General features: G+C 35.0%; 2 protein-coding genes across 3 annotated transcripts in view; one reads left to right on the top strand and one right to left on the bottom strand.

Moving 5' to 3' along the window:
* The window catches only part of LOC140157532 (glycoprotein hormone beta-5-like), an 86,854-nt gene that overhangs the window by 40,618 nt on the left and 27,039 nt on the right, over nucleotides 1–19,197 (bottom strand). Inside the window, exon 2 of the mRNA XM_072180791.1 lies at nucleotides 9,193–9,226. The gene's annotated coding sequence lies outside the window, so the exon portion shown is untranslated. The remainder of the gene's footprint in view (nucleotides 1–9,192; nucleotides 9,227–19,197) is intronic.
* The window catches only part of LOC140157386 (thyrostimulin alpha-2 subunit-like), a 167,385-nt gene that overhangs the window by 129,520 nt on the left and 18,668 nt on the right, over nucleotides 1–19,197 (top strand). The gene's annotated exons all lie outside the window — the stretch shown is intronic.

Below are 19,197 nucleotides of genomic sequence, written 5' to 3'. Positions count from 1 at the left end.
CTTATGTGTGTGAGCCGAAATGTCGTGGTTGATTGCAATCATGCTTTTGTTGAACTGCACTCCGCCATAACTACGGTGAAGGACACCGGTTCAAATCCTTTGTTTGGAGCCAATCGATAAAAGAATGCAGGGCCTCTATAAGTTAAGAAGTGACGTAATAATCGCAATAGATGAATACATTGTTTGAATAGATCGCCCAACCATGCCAACACAAGCAGATTGCACTAATTACCTGTGTATGTCTGCAAACATAGATTGAATACAATACAGCTCTTTTCAAAAATACTAATCTTATAGGTGTAAGTGAACATCCTTTCTTTGACATCTATGGTTCAATGAATAAATAAATAAATAAATAAATAAATAAATAAATAAATAAATAAATAAATAAATAAATAAATAAATAAATAAATAAATAAATAAATAAATAAATATATATATAAATAAATAAATACATAAATAACCGATCAGGAATTTTGCATATTTGAACGCGTTCCTAATGTTCCTAAAATATCTGAGCCAAAATTTCCTTTCCTCCCCACCCAACTTTCGACCTGCAAAAAATGCTTGCCCCCCTTTGACCTGCCAACCAATCTATGCCCCCCCCCACCCCCTATAATACTTCACCACCTCGGGGATACACAAAGTTATTGCACCACCCCTCAGCTGTACAAAAAACACATGATATTTTGATTATAACATTCGTAGAGAAACACTCGTTCTCTACGTTTCCTTTACCTAGACTCGAGGTAAAATCAGCCTATTTCCACGTGGAACCATGGTGGAACGTACGTTTTAATGCTACGTTGAGTCCAAAATGTCAAATCGCAAGCTAATTTTTTATACGCAAGGTATCACACACATTTCAATAGACAATCTCTGCGTATGAATATTGCGTTTAAATTTAGTCCATTTTTAACACATCGCTGTACCTTTATTATAATGAGTTGTTACAAACAAAAAGGATCATAATAATAATTAGACTTTCCTTCGTATGTTCATTATCTTTGACTGTCTTTAACATATTGTGAAATGGACAAATTTTATGCATTTTCAACGATGTATCTACGTCGATTTCGCACGTGGAATATCTTCAAAAATAGCTAAATACGTGACCTCGCTTCGATACAGGAGAGTGGTTTTGAATAGATCAACGTACGTCCGATGTCTACGTTTGGAAATCGCAAGCTCTCTAATAACGCGTTACGCGCTTGTCGTAGAGTTGCGGGTATGTAGTGCGTTGTATGCGTGGACCCGGCGCGTAGACTAAAATGCACAATATTTGCACGCGCTTGCAGTACACACAACTGAAGACTTTAAGTAATAAAGTTAGCTCATTTTATAATATGGAGGCTTTTTTTAACGGTAACTTAATTTTTGCTCAATAAAATAGTTTATACAGGGTTCAAAAGAAATAACTCCCCCCCCTAAAATTACAAAACATTTCTTTGCATAACTTGACATACATTTGGTTGATTTGAAAAATTTAAAAACCTGTGAATAGAGGAATCTTTTTGCTACCCTTCCAATTTCCTTTTTTTTGAAAATCATTTTTCGTTGGTCAAAAATTATCACATTTCCCAAAAATGATGTTTTCAGAAAAAGTTGCACTTTTCAACATCCTATACATGTAATGTACAAAAACCTTCTCGATATCAACGTGATCAATGTTTTGATTGACCTAATTGTTAGTTAATTTTCTTAAATTTTATGTATCCGTTTACTCAGTCACCCATGTAATCATCTTTCAGTATAAAACAATGATTCATTGACATGAATTTTGACATGAATGGGGTTTTTAGTCAGTGTTTCAAAAATGGTAAAATCACTATAAGAGCAGAAATAAGGTTTGTAGTGTGATGCTTATTTCTTTCGTTGGCTAGAATAGACAAAAAATTTACTTGCAAATGGTAGACTGAAACAGGTGCAAAGATCTATAGCAACGGCTCTCTTGAATAAAGGCGTACATGACAAAGAAGAAATGGTCAACAAAGATTGGAGGTTGGAAGTCAGCATCCAACTGCATACAGGCAACCTCTAGTGGCCACATCATGAGTGTTACATTTTTATCCAATAAAGCCATCATTTTAAATTAAAATACAAGATGCTTCAACTGACCCACTACAGGTAAATGTTCACCCTTTTGGTCAAATTTATGCGTGGAGAGCTCATTTTTCCACCCTAGTGATTTTATCACTTTGAAGCAACTGCTGATTAAAAACATCAAAGAAAATCTTATTTTACGCCAAAATTAAGTTCAACAAATCTTTGTTTTGCACTGAATGATGGTTGCATGGATGCCTGAAGGATCAGAGACAGAATGGTGAAGGAAAAAAACAAGAATTAAATCAACCTTAACATTAATATCGAGAACGTTTTGCACGTAATTTAGTAAAGTGCAACTTTTTCTGAAAGCATCATTTTTGGGAAATGTGAAAATTTTTGACCAACAAAAAATGACTGTAGTTATTAAGATATTTAACTAAGAATGTGATTCAACGATAATTTATTTTTACTGTCCTCTGCCACACGGTAGAGGATAGTAAAAATTAAAATTCATATCTTTTATTCTGTAAGTAGTATTTATAACCGCATTTCATATCAATGAATTCTAGCAATGCCATCATTTATTTCTTGGTTATATAGTAATCATACACACCAAAAACATAACAGGTTGACGTAATTTGATGAATATATATTTTTTATTATTTCCAGTTTGTTTTTCACTTTATAACATAACCATACACAACTTGACCTAGCATATATAATACAGTAGTCAGAAACAGCAACGTTTATTTCACAGTTTAAGAAAAAACACTTAACGTATAAATCAGAGCGCTCTTGTTTTATCCCTTTAGCAATGAGCGGTTCCATTTTGAAAAATTGAAACCTACTTAACCTCCTTTAAGATCCTACATCGTTAATAATCTAATAATTTATATCGTACTTTTGGGGTGTAAGATATAACAGTTTTTCTCATTGGTCAATTACCAAGCTATTTTATCCACTTTGTCGGATCGTAGAAGTATTCAAAATTTATATTTCCAACATACATAACATAGACCGAATTATTATGCTTAAGCAAATCTAAGACGCAAATATCCTCTCCGAATCACAGTGCATAATATCAAAAATGGGCATTCAACATTCAGAGCCACAAAACTTCGCTATCAATGGCATTGAAAAGGTTAATTTGCAGATTGCGATATCCCGTTTGCTTCAGCTAGGATAACCGCTAACTTGAAATACGCAACAAAAGTTTGTTCTTCAACCGTCATGCTTTTACTTCCCAGAACGATTTGCGAAGACTGGGTGATAGTACTATTTGTGCGTATACACAGTTTATTGCATTATTGCAATGTAAAAATTTAAGTTTTGGAACTTTTGCTAAAAGATAACAATTATTTTTAGACAATGTTGTAACTGAATTACCGCTATTTTATGTACTGTTCATGTTATCGTATCATATTGGGTGTAAAGGAACATTACTGACGTCCCATGAATTTGAGAGTTAATCTTCTAGCTCGTTGATGTTGAACGTCGACGCCTCTTTGAAATTCACTCACTACTAACGTCTTACCTAATTCCCGCGAAAAAAGCTGTAGCCTAAAGGCAGTTAACGTGTGTAAATAATACTGTTAGACTAGATTTGTTAAGCATTTTAAAACCTCTAAATGAAACTGGTGCTTGCGCTCCGTTGGATAATTAGTACGTTAGACATGTTCACCTCAATACCGTTATATATAGAATACATGCGACTTCTGTCACACGTTAACTAAATCAGGTGAATAGAAACGAGGTATTCGTAAATCTAACATTTGTTGATACTTAATCGTTTTCATCAATTGCAACCATACAGTTGAGGTTTTCATCGAGGCTGAACAAGTTTGCTATAGGTAACAATATACATTTTAGCTTATTGGCGAGTTGCAATGTTTAACTGTTTTGGAGGAGCAATTCAGGGCCCGATTTATATACTTTTGTGTGTGATCATGACGTAAAAAAATCAGTTTTCGAAATGAAGTTTTGTGAAAACTTCAACGGCAATCTTAAGGGGATTAAGTTCACGTAAAATTGGCTTGTTTTTACTGGAGCTAGCAGTGTAGGATACTTCTGGGAAGAGTATAGCAGGTGTGCGTGCATATCTTTTTAAATAGACCATGTCATATGTTGTATCTCGTAAGAAAGGAGGAGAGCGGACGCATTGGTAGCGGACAGAGAGGTGCAATGGCTTCTGCTTGACCCTCCCCCTGTGGGATGCTGGCCGCAGCGACATTTTTAGGCCTTTTTTGCCCATTTTTGTCAATAATGTTTTCCATTGAAAGTCGCTTCCCCTATGGCCTCCTAAAAGAAAAAATTCCACTGGGAAGGGGGAAATGGGAGTGCCCAGGAGTGGAAGTTACGCTCCCTGTGGAGGGGCGGAACCAAACTGGCTGATGTGGAGACTAAGCCAGTTTGCGTCGGTCTGATACTCGTCTTTGACCATGCGCAGATCTGGCTGGTCAGGAAGATATTTAATATCCCGAATTTATAATATGCCTACCAGTTCCATCTATAACCGATTTGCTAGAGAGTATTTGTTACCATGTTTAATAAATTCGTATTAATCGTATGATAAAATGTGGCCAAATGTATATTTGTGTACATAGTGTGTGGATCCACTCTTCTACGGACTTGGCTACTAAGCATGTCGGGAAGGATATGGCGGTATGCTGACCTGGGTCAATATGTTCTGGGCAGATGAGGTCCGACCAATTGCCTACGACCTTGTGTGCGATCATGTGTGACAGGCAATTCCCGATAATAATAGAAGTTCCCTGCTTTTATTTGCACAACTGTTGGAACTGTATTGTGTTGTAAACTTTAATTCATCATTCTTTTGTCTACCTGTGTTTTCGCGGAAGGTGTAAAACGGGTGATGGAATACAGTTTAAAATTTCCGCCAAGGCCGAATCATTTCATATTTTGGATGCATTGTAGCCAACGGGGACCCAACTAAAGGCTGCTAGTCAGGTGTAGGAATGCGTGTATTTGGATTCGTCTATAGGAATATAGAGCTGGCGATTTTCAAACGTACATATAGCACGCCCGTGCATTTATTCAAAATCCCGTCACATGAGAGTGATTTTGAATAGATTGCACGGGCGTATGATATGTAAGTTTGGAAATCGCAAGCTCCCTAATACTGGGATTTCCATAACTGAATTGAACTTGATTATGCAAATATAATTTAATTATGCATTGTCTGTATTTAGCATATTTTGAATTTTAAATTCAATGAAAACTAATCCAAAACGCACGTTATTCAATATTTGAAGTAGCTTAAAGCAGTCAAGATAAAACGTATGAATGTTTTGTGGTTCATAAATAAATGAATTCTGACTTTAATTGAATGAACTCATGAGTCAATATCCAGACTTGAACGATGAAGATATAATTTCGTGGGACGTAGTTCCCAATTTTATCGTAACAAAAGCAGTTGGTCAAAAGTCACTGTAATAAAGAAGCAGTGAAACTGGACATTATATAATAATACTATTTTTCTGTATGTATATGTCAGCTTAGACTCCCTAGACTATACGAAATATTTCGGAAAGAAAACTTTGACCGGCAGCTTGCACTCAAAACGTTAAGAACTCGTCGTCTTGCCAAGATAGTGCTTCTCATGCATTTCACACGACCTAATACGCTGGAGTATTAAACCTGTTGCTTTTTTGTTATTTTGTTAGCTATATATATATTATTCAGTATAAGAATAAAGAAATCCTTGACTTATTCCTAATGATTTAAATGCGAGGGTATTATATTAACCCTGGGGGACTGAATGAAACTGCTGTTTTTATTGAATGACAGAGAGAACATCCCAGAGGGAAAATTAGTTTGGATTGTGGAGGAAACAATACTTATAGTTTTGCTGCATTCATTTATTTCATTTATTCATATTTTATTCCATAAAAATCAAGAACATTACATTACATCAAAAAATATACAAACACGATACGTATGGAGGAAAAGGCTGGAAGACCAAAAAGGCCTGAAAGTTAGCATTTCCCTAAAATCAAATGAGATTAGCAAAACAAAGCAACTTTACAAAACATAACCTAAAGACAAGACAAGGGACGGGGACGTGCTCGCGGAAAAGATTAATTATATTTAGAGATATTTAGAGTAGCTTGTTATAGTTGATCTAGCTATATTTTTTAGAAATTCCACTGATTTGGAACACAGTTCTTCGGAATTTTCATTGCTTCATTATATAATTTATTTATTAGTTTATAACGGAACAAGTAACAAACAGCATATATGACAATTAATAACAACAAGGAGCATTATTTTCACCTACCGTGTTCTAGGACTCTTCAATATCGGCACAAGGGAATGGGAGGAATTCAAAATATACAGTTAATACGAATGGAAAAAAATTCATACCAAAACTCTTCGAGTAACGTGCCTTTATTCGATGGAAGTAAAAACTCTTTTTACTAAAATTGGTTGTTTTTCATATCATGCTAAACTTGTAATGGCGAATTGTGGAAAGTGCATTGTTTGCTCAAAGGCAGACTCGCTGTAAAAGATTTTGGTTTAAGTGAGGAACTGTCAGGATGTTCTATATAGACTTTGATCATAGGTATTCGTTAATAATGTTCTTCATTATATCTAAAGAAAATTAGTAAATTTACTATTGTACTATTTGAAAGATAATCACATCGCCAAAAATATATATCTACTTTCTGGCAATTATCCTATAGCCTATAGCTTGAACCTACATTAAGTGGTCAATCGTATACGTATGCACCTTAGTCTAATATTACGTGGTGCTAATGGATAACTATAATTACATGGAACAAAGGCTTTTCGTGTAAATCCAGACATGTAAATAGAACTACAACAAATATGACAATTCTTTCAATATAATGCGCGCTCCGGTAAGTTTGAGTGGTTACTTCGATATCGTATTTGATTTAATCGGGATATTTACATGTTGTTGTTGGGTTTTTTTCAAACCTATGTTTTTAGTATAAGACAATAACTAAGAACCTTCTGAACCTTCTGAAGTTGTAGTCAGCATAATGTGAAACAAAGCTTGAAACAAGAGAGTATTCCTTGAAATATCAAATTGATCAAAATACATGCAGTGCCTGATGAATTAATACAATATATTTAATTGTGTTATACAAAATTACACAAATCCGAAATTCTGTATAGAATTTATATACAAATGAAACTCAATTTGGGCGATGGACTCGGTCCAATGTCCTCTAACCTTTTCTCAAAACTGTGCCTTCGATCGATTATAACTGGATTTTCGTATTACTCATTACCTATGGAAATACTTTCCTTTGTAATACATTGTTGTCTAATGTTTGCAAATTTTAGCGCTTTGAAAGAAATGGCGGGAATGATTTTAATATCAGAGGCTCAGAGAGATTTTCTCAAATTATCAAGAGCTATCTTAAGAATCACTGAACCAATACTCAGCTTAATGCATTTTAAATGCTGATTCCAAATATGGTCATGAAAATTTACAATTCTGAAATTTTTTAAATTTTTAAATAATAAAACTTGTCGTCTGCAGTCAACAACCACGTCGAGAGCGTTAATGATAATTATGTTGCTACTAATGTTAAAATTAATTTGTCAGTGCTCTACTAGACTACTATCCTTAGGACCGTGAAACTCATATGTGATGCGATCAAGCAAAATCAGTCGGAACTCGGAAATATCAAATTTTCAGTTTCTTATAGGCTACTAAATAGCATTTACAAAGCTGCTTTTGCAGAAAACCCATTGAAATTGGACAACCAGTTCCAAAGATATTAGCAATTAAAGTGTTTCCAAAACAAGAGGAAACAAAAGGAAATATTCGCTTTGTTTGGCTATATCTCAAAATCAATATTGCCGAGTTCCGACTGATTTTGCTTGATCGCGTCCTATATTTCAAGATGAGACGATGAAATATTAATCACCTATCTCTGGCTAAAATGACATTGAACGACATTGTTCGACCAACAAACAAAATTAAAAAAATGAAACGAATATGATAAAAAGCCAATCGATCGTATTATCAACACCAGCTTATCCGACTCAGAAACGTCAACCTTTACAATGCAAATGTGTTAGGTCTCTAGCATATAACTCCTAGCAAGGGATCAGGTTATTCACAAGCGATTCAATCTAATACCTCTCAAGTGTCTCTTAATTATTTATTCCAACACCCCGTCATCGCCCCTCTTTAATCTCAACAACCTTGGAGGAGATTTTCTCACAGGAAGAGTGTATTATTTGTGTTTACTCAGCACTAACAGCACTTGACTATTACAAAAAAAGCATCATCCTAAAATTGTGCAATGGTGGAGCCATGGATACTTTTCAATACCTGAAGATGTTTATCCGACGCCAGAAAGTCAACTCAGATGTTTTTTATCTGATTAAAATTATACAAAAGGTGTAGTTCATTACTCATATCATATCAACTAAGTTTTGCAACTTCTGAAGATTCTTTTTTATTCCATAGATAATTAGACAGCGTAATAAATTACATCGAATAAAAGATTGGAAAGACTTGACGGGGGCGATATTCGTAAAAAAGTAATCGTACTTTTTTCCGTTCTCACAACACTAATTAAAAACATTTCATTGCAAGGTAATAAACTTCAGATTAAAGAAATTTAAAGTCAAAAAAAGTGTTGCTATTTTTGAAATATTCAAACATTTTCCTATATTTCTTGGTAAATGTTGTTTCTTAGAATTTCTTTTAAGGACGTTTTAGTGAAATGCAGATTTTAGATAATTTACACACACAAAATATTTAACGCTTAGATGCTTTGGATAATGCGCTTTGAAATGCTTTGAAATTACTATATTACATTTCATAAACTCAATATTTATAGTAATCAATGAAGACACCAAAATAGAACCGGTTTTCGCAATCTAATATAATGGATATAGTATTTTATTCATTCCGGTTTTTTTAAACAGCAACGTTTATTTCATGGACACACTAATCGTATAAATGTATAGCTACTGATTTATCTGATTCCAATTTCAATAAGTGGAACGCACTTATACTTTTAACATATTACTATTGACATCGGCAATGCTGTTCCACTGATTTGGATCGTACTTTTTATGCAAGATATTACATTATATATTAGCAATCGATTGACGCTAGCGAGTAAACTATACATTTACCTTATCGGGTCGTAGATGCTCCTGTTTTCTTGTCCTGCATTCAAATGTCACAAAAGAAACAGATTGAAATTAATGTGTTAGAAATGGTGAATTTGATATCTTATTACCGCATTTTAAAATGATATTATACCTATGCTATTAAAATACCATAGGTATTAATACCTGTGAGTTTGTGACTGGTAATAGATTAGCATTTACCGTGGCTGTGCACTCTAGACGTAGATTTCTCGAGGAATTGAGCTTTTTTGATACTTAGGTATTAATAACGATTTTATATAACTAGTGCACCTGCGGCTGTGAGAGCCCAGATGCTGTGAGAGCACTGGCATGATAGCGATACTGTTTGACCCCAGATGACCTTTGACCTCGGATGACCTCGGTGTTATTTTTTTCATGCTCCCTTCATACGAAGGATTGCACCTATCAAGTTTAAGCACAATAGGACAAAGTTTAAATTTAGCCCCTACATGACCTTTGACCTCGGTTGACCTCAATTGTGTTTTGCGCATATATTCCCCTGGTATCAAGGATTCCATCCACCAAGTTTGAGCCCGATAGGACAAAGTTTGAAATCCATGACCTTTGACCTCGGATGACCTCCATATAATGTTTTTCATGCTCCCCTCATACGAAGGTTTCGACCCACCAAGTTTGAGCCCGATCGGACAAAGTTTGAAATTTGACCCCTCCGTAATGACCTTTGACCTCGGTTGACCTCGATTTTATTTTGCGCATTATATTCCCCTCCTATCAAGGATTCCACCCACCAAGTTTGAGCCCGATTGGACAAAATTTGAAATCGTGACCTTTGACCTCGGATGACCTTTGAAACCACCCGGTCAACATGCTTTTGCCGATACCGATCTATATCCGAAATATCGCATTGATGCATCGAAGCGCAGCGAAACGCATAGCCGGACACACAGATACACTTCGCTTATTATTTTATTAGTATAGATAGATAGATAATGACCTTTGACCTCGGTTGACCTCAATTTCATTTCGGGCATATATTCCCCTCGCACCAAGGATTCCACCCACCAAGTTTGAGCCCGATCGGACAAAGTTTGAAATTTAACCCTCCGTAATGACCTTTGACCTCGGTTGACCTCAATTTCATTTCGAGCATATATTCCCCTCGCACCAAGGATTCCACCCACCAAGTTTGAGCCCGATCGGACAAAGTTTGAAATTTGACCCTCCGTAATGACCTTTGACCTCGGTTGACCTCGATTTTATTTCGGGCATATATTCCCTCGCACCAAGGATTCCACCCACCAAGTTTGAGCCCGATCGGACAAAGTTTGAAATTTGACCCTCCGTAATGACCTTTGACCTCGGTTGACCTCGATTTTATTTCGGGCATATATTCCCCTCGCACCAAGGATTCCACCCACCAAGTTTGAGCCCGATCGGACAAAGTTTGAAATTTGACCCCTCCGTAATGACCTTTGACCTCGGTTGACCTCGATTTTTATTTCGGGCATATACTCGCCTCGTAGCAAGGATTCCACCTACCAAGTTTGGGCCCGATCGGACAAAGTTGAAAAATGTGACCTTTGACCTTGACCTCCGATGACCTTGCAAACCACCCCATAAACGTGGAATGCCCGATACCTATCTATATCCGAAATATCGGAACGATGCGTCGAAGCGCGGCGAAACGCATAGCCGGATAGACAGACAGACAGACAGAGCTCATTATTTTATTAGTATAGATTTATATACAGATATATACACCAGGCACAAAAACTCGTCAGTTATATTCATCCTTGCTGTTCAATAACTTGATAATTTTGGAATATTCTGAAATATACATTTTGTTAATTGGACTTTGCTTTCTCATTTGACACCCTGATCGTGAAAAACAAGATATGCGCCTCCAAAGCCTCAAACCCCAAAATCAAAAGTTGCATTTTCAACGATTTTCAATGGGAACGCATCGTTGTATTGCACACAAGCACCACGGTCCAATCAATAAAGGACACAGTGTAACAGGCACGATTGAATCGTTAAAATTGCAACTTTTCATTTTGAGGTTTGAGAGTTTGGAGGCGCATATCTTGGTCAATTCTTGCTCAATGTTCACGAACAGGGTGTCAAATGAGAAAGAAAAGTCCAATTAACAAAATGTATATTTCAGAATAATCTAAAATTATCAAGTTATTGAACAGCAAGGATGAATATAACTGACGAGTTTCTTTTTGTACCTGGTGTATATACATGTGTGCATATATATATACATGTACATAAATACGAGCGAAGAAATTTGTAAGTTGGCAAATCCCAACTGCATTTTTAGATGGAGTTTATTTCACTATTTGACTAGTGTTCGTAATCTAAAAGGAAAGACTGAACCATTTGTTGCATTAGCGGGATACACAATCGCAACAACGCATGGCGTCGCGTAGCTGCGCAATTAAAAAAAAAACATATAAAATATCACGGACTACCTGCACATTTTATTTTATCAGAGATTGCCTGTTTTTATTTGTCAATTCCACAGTTTAGGCCTATTAGTATATTAAGTACCACCGGGTGTACCAACATTCCAAAATCAGACTTTCGATCAATGTCACTGATCCCAATGTCAAGGGATGTCACTGATATCCGATGATTTTCTTCTAGCTCTTTAATGTTCAACATCATCGTATCTTTAACATTCACACGTCTTACCTAATTCACACAATAAAAGGACTGTAGCCTTAAGGGAGTTAATTTGTGTATATAATACTGTCAAACTAGATTTGTTAAGCATATTGAAAACTCTAAATGAAACTGGTGCTAGCGCTCCGTTGGATAATTAGTACGTAAGACATGTTCATATAAATACCCATTATATAAAGAATACATGCGACTTCTTTCACATGGTATCTTAATAAGGCGAATAGATACGAGGTATAAAAATCTAACATTTGTTGATACTTAATCGTTTTCATTTGAACGATAGGTTTGAAGTTTTCATTGAAGCTAATTGAGGCTGGAAAAGACTGCTATAGGTAACAACATAACTTTATTGTACTGGAGAGTCACAATGTTTAACGTTTTGTTTCGGAGCAGAGGAGCAATCCCGGTCTTAATTTGCCTCACAGAATCATTATAAGAAATATATTGTTGTAAGAACCCAAGGGTATTATTGCTTTTAACATTGTGACAAACATTGCATAATTGTGACGTGTCATGTCAAAAGCAGACACTTTTGGGCAGGATCGCAAATGGAGAAATAGCCAAAAGTCTGCCTGGGGAGATTTTTTCACAATGTTATTAATGTTTAGAATATTGTCTGATAGTTTCAGACCGGAATATAACTGGCATCTTGTATTTTTTTTTTTTTTTTTATTGGTAATTCCTACTCTCAACATTGTCAATAATAGTTTTAATTTAAAGGCCGATATCTCAATTTCCAATTTTATAATACCATAACTTACGAACTCAATATCTTCGCTTAGGAATGTCTGATTTCATTGGGGAAAACGGCATTGTGGAGCAAAATATCCTTATATGTAAAAACCTCAAAATTGATAACCTGCCCAAAAGTGTCTGCTTTTGACATGACACGTCACAATTATCCATCAAATTGTATGGTCTCATAGGCAATTTATATAAAGACATGAGATTTATAGATTTATTACTTATTTATTTACTCATTTATAAATTTTATGTATATTTATCTTTGGGGAACTTCAGTCAAAGGAAATAAACACTTTTTTTCTGGGTTTTTTTTTGCGGAAAAATTTGTGTGCTCATTTTTTTCCAAAATATACTAATTTATATCAGTATTGCCAACAATTGGCTATTCCATTTAAAATCCACACTGCCCCTGTGGAAGATTTTGGAAATACCTCCCACAGGGGGTATGACTACATTTGAAGCTTTCCCTCCCTCAGTGGACGATTCAGGTTAAATCTTTCTCCGAGGGTGTATGTAGGCAAATGGAGCCACCTAATGTGTTCATTCCATTTAAAATTCACACTCCCCCTGTGGAAGATATTTCCAACATCTTCCACAGGGGTAGTGTTGATTTCTAATGGAATAGCCAAATATGCTATGTACGCTCATTTTCATTTATTCGTACAATAATTTTGTTATTCATAGGCGATTTTGTTTTGCTGAATCATTGCTTACACAAACCGGCGAATATTGTCAATAAAATAATACACGGCTTTGCATAATTAAAATTAATTATATTTGATTATGCAAATGTAATTTAATTATGTATCACTATGTATCCCTTTTATTTAGCATATTTTAAATTTCAAATTGAAAACAATTTGTTTTCGCTTTAAAAATTTAATTCATACCACATTATTCATTATTTGAAGTGGCTTAAGGAAGTCAAGCTTAAATGTATGAATGTGTTTGGATTCATAAATAAATGAGTTCTGACTTTAATTCAATGAACTCATGAATCAACATCAATACGATTGTGATGTTGTTTTAACCGTAATATATTCCGTAGGAAGTAGTGCACCATTTTATCGTAACAAAAGTCTGAGCCATGAAAACTACCTGTCGATTGGCCAAAAAGAAGTTTTCATTATCAATCGGACCAATCAGAACATTGTTAGAATAATTTCATCACACAAAAAAAATTTGGGGTGCATTATTTGCAAAGCTCCATTCTGATTGGTGATTAAAGTAAAGATATCATGTAATTGACCAATCAGAGGCAATGTTAGATCGGCAGGTAGTGCTCAGAGGGTTAAAGGCTCACTGTCAAGATTCACTGTATCAATAAGAGATACTAGACACATTTGTACTTGTTTGAATAATAATAATATTATCCTGTACGTAGATGTCAGCTTAGGCTATACAAATGTATAGATTCGGGAAACTTTTCAGTAAACTTGGACCGCACTCGAAACGTTAATAATCGCCTTGTCAAGTTACTGCTTTTCATGCATTTCAAACGACCCAATACGCTAGAGTATTAAACTTGTTGCTTTTTCGTTTTCTGTTATTTATGCATTATTCAGTACAAAAATAGAGAAGTCTTTTAATTATTGCTAATAATTCAAATACATTGGTACTATATTAGCCCTGGGGGACTGGATGAAACTGCTTTGTTTACATTATTTTCACCTATTTTCGGACTCTTCACTGTCAACACTCATGAGTAGGCGCTCAAATTATGCAGTTCACACGAATACCACAAAATATTAAAAAGTGTTTGTTTGTTTTCAAATCTTCTAGTAACGCGGCTTATTCGTTTCGGGAAAAAATATCTTGTTAATCTTGTTACTTAAAGGGCAGATTTAGGTAACGAAACGTCAGGGTGTTATGAAATTGAAATGATCATAAATGTGTACTCTACCACTCGCTTTGCAATTAAGGCGTGATTCACGTTAATATTTGAAGTGCAGAATTCTTCCCCTTTGATATTTGATTTGTTTAAAAATGTAAAAATAATCTATAGTTCTCTCAGACAGATTATTAGTTTCTTACGGGTGCTGTGAACCTTCCCCTGGGCTTCTTTACTTTAAGTCACAATAGGCTTTCATTAAAGCCATATTGTAACATTTTTATATAAATAGATTATTTCGTTTCCATAAAATGTTAGCTTTTACTGTCAGATATAGCCCTTTTGAGCCGAACTACTGAAGTAAAGCAAAGAAAATTGGAATTCACTACCTATATTCTCCAACATAAGATGAGGCTTGATAATAAGCACAACCTTTAGGTAAAAATAAGCCCAACTAAAAACTATTTTGAATTCCAGCTAATTGTTCTGAAATGTTTTTTTGAGATTGTCCAAGAAATTAGATATACTAAACAAGAATTGGTCTTTGAGAGATGGAGGAAGTTGATCAAAATAAACTGGAAAACGATTGAAGATAGTGTATTTAAAACTATCGGTTCTAGCTTAAAAACACTTGGCAATAAAGGAAATACCAAGATAATTGTATCTATTGCACACAGACATCAGACCTAGTTTTTCAAGGCGCACACCATACTCAAGCTCTCCCCTGGGTGCTGGAATACAGGAACGTGCCAGACGTCCCTGTAATATTTTTCCAAGAATTTTAAGTGTCCACTTTGATGTGGAAACCAGGCTGGGATCCCACATTCAAGAATTGGACGGCAGAGGGTGGTATATAATTTGACCAAAATATCTGGATCATTACAGCGGACCAGTCGCCTAATAAATCCCAAAAGCCGCGAGGTTCTTGAAGTGACTGATTTTACATGGTCCCCCCATTTCAGATTTGAAGAAATCATAATGCCGAGATATTTATAACTATTAACTACACCCAAATGTATGGTAAGTAAGGTGTGGAGTGGATCTATTAACACCAACTCTTCTGGACAATCTCATAACCTTGCACTTGTCTGGATTTAAAGACATTTTGTTAATATTGCACCAGTTAAATATACTGTCAAGATAATTTTGGACAGTGTTGATGTCATCATCTGTCTGGATGGGTCTGTACAGAAGCGTGTCATCAGCATATTGGGGGAGCGATGAGCTAACAAAATTTGGCAAGTCCAAAACAAAGAGATTAAACAACAGAGGCCCCAGGACTGAACCCTGAGGGACCCCGGACTCAACAGAAACCCAATTTGACGAATTTTTCAAAATACTTACAAAGAAAGGCATTAATCGCCATAATACCTATAGAGAATTTTTTTTTAATTTTACTATTTGGAAGATAATCACATCGATGCATTATTTTATTTACCTATCATAATAGATTAAACTACAGGGATGTGATACCAGTACAACATATATATGCAGGTTTAATTTATCTCCAATGTTAGGCGAATCAATCAGTCAAAAAAATATTTTAACACAATGTGGTTATCCTATGTGCCGTCATAGTTTAATAGTGCTTAAATGGATACCTAAAAGTAGCTGGAATAACAGCCTTTCGTATAAGTCCAAACATGTAAATAGAACTACAATAAATAACACAATTCTTTCACCATAATGCGCATAAGTCTTGTAAGTTTAAGTGGTTACTTGATGATCGTATTTGATTTAATAAGGATTTCTACATTTTCATGAAACAAATCTCCTTTTATGTTTTCAAATATAAGATTTACCTAGGGTTCCGTATAAGGTAAAATCAGGCTTGAAACAAAAGAGTATTTATTGATATATATTTCAAATCGATCAAAATACATACATTATGAATAAATGCAATGCCTTTCTTTGTAAGTATTTTGGGAAACGATACATGAAACAGGAAAAAACACGACACAAATCCATAAATCCCATAATAAAGTATAGAATTTATACAAAGTACAGAATTGTATACCAATGTAACCTGTAAGTTTTAAAATCTAGGTTACCTTTATTGAGTTATAGGCATATAAATTCAAAGCCGTCAGCAAATTAAAATCCATATACCATGTACCATGTTATTTTTGTATCAGTAATCAACAATATCATTTAAATAAACACATTCATTGAGAGACTAATATTGTTCAAATTACCTGATGATAGTTTACTTAATCTGAAATGTAGCTCATGATGCGATAATACTATACCGCCCATTATAAACATCGGGTGATTGTATTACAAATCTGTAAAATACGTTGGAAGTATAATTTATTTCTGCGCATTTTGACACCTCATTTGTAGCAATTGACTAAATATTGACGTCATATCGTACATTTAAATTAATGTAACCCAAGATTTGAAAGTTATTTCTATTTCTAATTCTATTGATTTGTATTCAGTATAATGGACGGAAACTGTGTAATGATATCTGAGTGTTTTTGTATTGTTGTAAGTGCAACTTTCAAATCAGGACATCATTACATTGAATTCACCGGTGTTTTATTGTTTTCTGGGCTATCGTATCAAATGAGGTGTCAAAATGGGCAGCAATAAATTCTGCTTCCAACGCATTTTACAGATTTTTAATACAATAACCTGTTTTTGAACAATGGCAATTATTTAAGGGGGGTAAGTTACTTTTTGAGATATTTTAAATATTTTAGGTAATGTATCATTTTATGTCATTGACCTATATTGTATTGCTATATGTGACCGTCCACGGCGAATGAGCCGTAAATTCCTCCCCCGGTCAATTTTGTTTTATTTCGTGTTTAAAAAATAAACATCATAAACTTAAAAATGGTATATCATTTGACTTCAAACGATATCCAGAAGCGGGGTTATGGTTTGTTAAACTTTGCTCCTTGAACAACATTATCGCTTTTTACGTTTTTACATGTGTCTCTTTTTCCACATTGTTGGCAATAAATATCAAACAGTCATAATTGGCGGTCATTTCAAATCATCCCCAAGTCAACGAGGTTTAAGAAAGTTCTCTCATTGTTAATTGTTGGTTATGCATACCTGTACAAAATACAATGCCTGGTAACCCACCACTTGAACAGGATTTAGCAATATAAGCAAACAAAGACCAGAGCTATTAAAAGTTCTATAGCCATCTAAGGTAGAAGCTTATTATTCACTTCAACAATAGGATTATTGATTAGTTTTTGACTATCGAAATGAGACGGATGTCGGGCCAGCTTAAGTTACCGATGAATATGACCTTCGTACACATTTTACGCCGTAACTCAGAATACAATTTAGGGAATTTACGGCTCCTTTGTGCTGCCGGGTCACATATGGCAAAAGCATGAGTTGTAGTTAACCTGTGGTTGATCATTAATCCTGTATGCTTTGACACACTTGCGTGTAGTAACTAATTCATTTAGAACTAAAGGTAGGTGGTAATCGCTTGAAATGTAAAATAAAACAATACTACCCTTTCCATGAAACTAAGATTATGGACGCACCACTAGATATCAAGGGGAGCTGAGTAGTTGGGGTCGTGACTGATTTGTTAGCACCTCGCTGAAGCAATTTCTTAACACCTCGGCGAGATTATTTTTAAACTCCTCGGTGAGACAGATGTATTTAATTGTAATGTTGGATTTGTGGAACAAATTTTGTTTAATGTGAGTCCATCTTTTTACTATTTTTACGTTTTGTAGCGTGCCGCGAACAAATCATTGATTTTAGGTTAAAATGTGTTCACATGGTGAGTTTTTCGTGCGTAGTGGGGAACTTGAAGTTGTTCAAAGGAGATTCTTGTCTGATGATTTATACTTTCTTTTAAACAGAGACTCATGTGTAAGGCTCACTAAAAACATACACACATCCATCCCCGACTCACATCAGTGTGGCATAGATTTCTTTTTGATATGTGGTGGACTTTGGTTAAAATCTGTGAAGTAGAGTGGATCAAGAGTTATCGCTCACAGAATAACTTTTCACGAACAAATACAAGTTAGAAGCTAAAATACCAGTTCAAAGCTAAAATATTATAAATATGATGAAAATGGAACCAATTCGCAACAGAAAATTTGCAATTTAAAAGGCTGAAATTCCCAAATATTAGGTCAATTTTTCTTCACTAACTGTGACAACAATTTTTTCACCCTTGACACCAATTTTTTTTTCTAGTCCGAGGTGGAGTAATTTTTTTCATAAAACTGCACTTCCCTTGATATTGTACGTCCCTTAACGTTTCTTTTCTTTTGGATATCAAGGCCGAATGACAACTCGTGGAAACTTTGAAATGTTTGTAGAAACAAAATGTCAAGTAGCGACATTTGATTAAATAACTGGTACTTAAAAAAACGACCGGGAAGTATTCAAAAGGTAATCAATATCTCGGGGGCATATTTCACACGCGTAGTTCTTGTATGCGCTTTGATGAGTCAATTTCATGGTTGCCGTACGACGTTTAATACACTACAAAATACTGTATCATGCCATTAGATGTTCTTTCAGAGTACACTCAAAATTTCAAGGATTTAAAATAAATCCTAAGGGATTGTAATAATCTTAATTTTAAATCTAAAATTGATTGTTCCCTAATTACAACCAATTACAACCTTAAAGGGGAAACAACGTTGGCCAGTCCAACTTTGTAACATTATACCTACCACACACAGTGTCATCGCCCCGATATCTTCATGGCAGAAAATGCCATGGTAGGTTGAATCCACAGCCACGCATGGCATTGTGTTACCACCTGT

Source organism: Amphiura filiformis, chromosome 1, assembly GCF_039555335.1.
Source record: "Amphiura filiformis chromosome 1, Afil_fr2py, whole genome shotgun sequence".
In the NCBI taxonomy this organism is placed as follows: Eukaryota; Metazoa; Echinodermata; class Ophiuroidea; order Amphilepidida; family Amphiuridae; genus Amphiura; species Amphiura filiformis.
The sequence above is the reverse complement of the archived record's forward strand: the minus strand, read 5'-3'. Positions and strand labels throughout refer to the sequence as shown.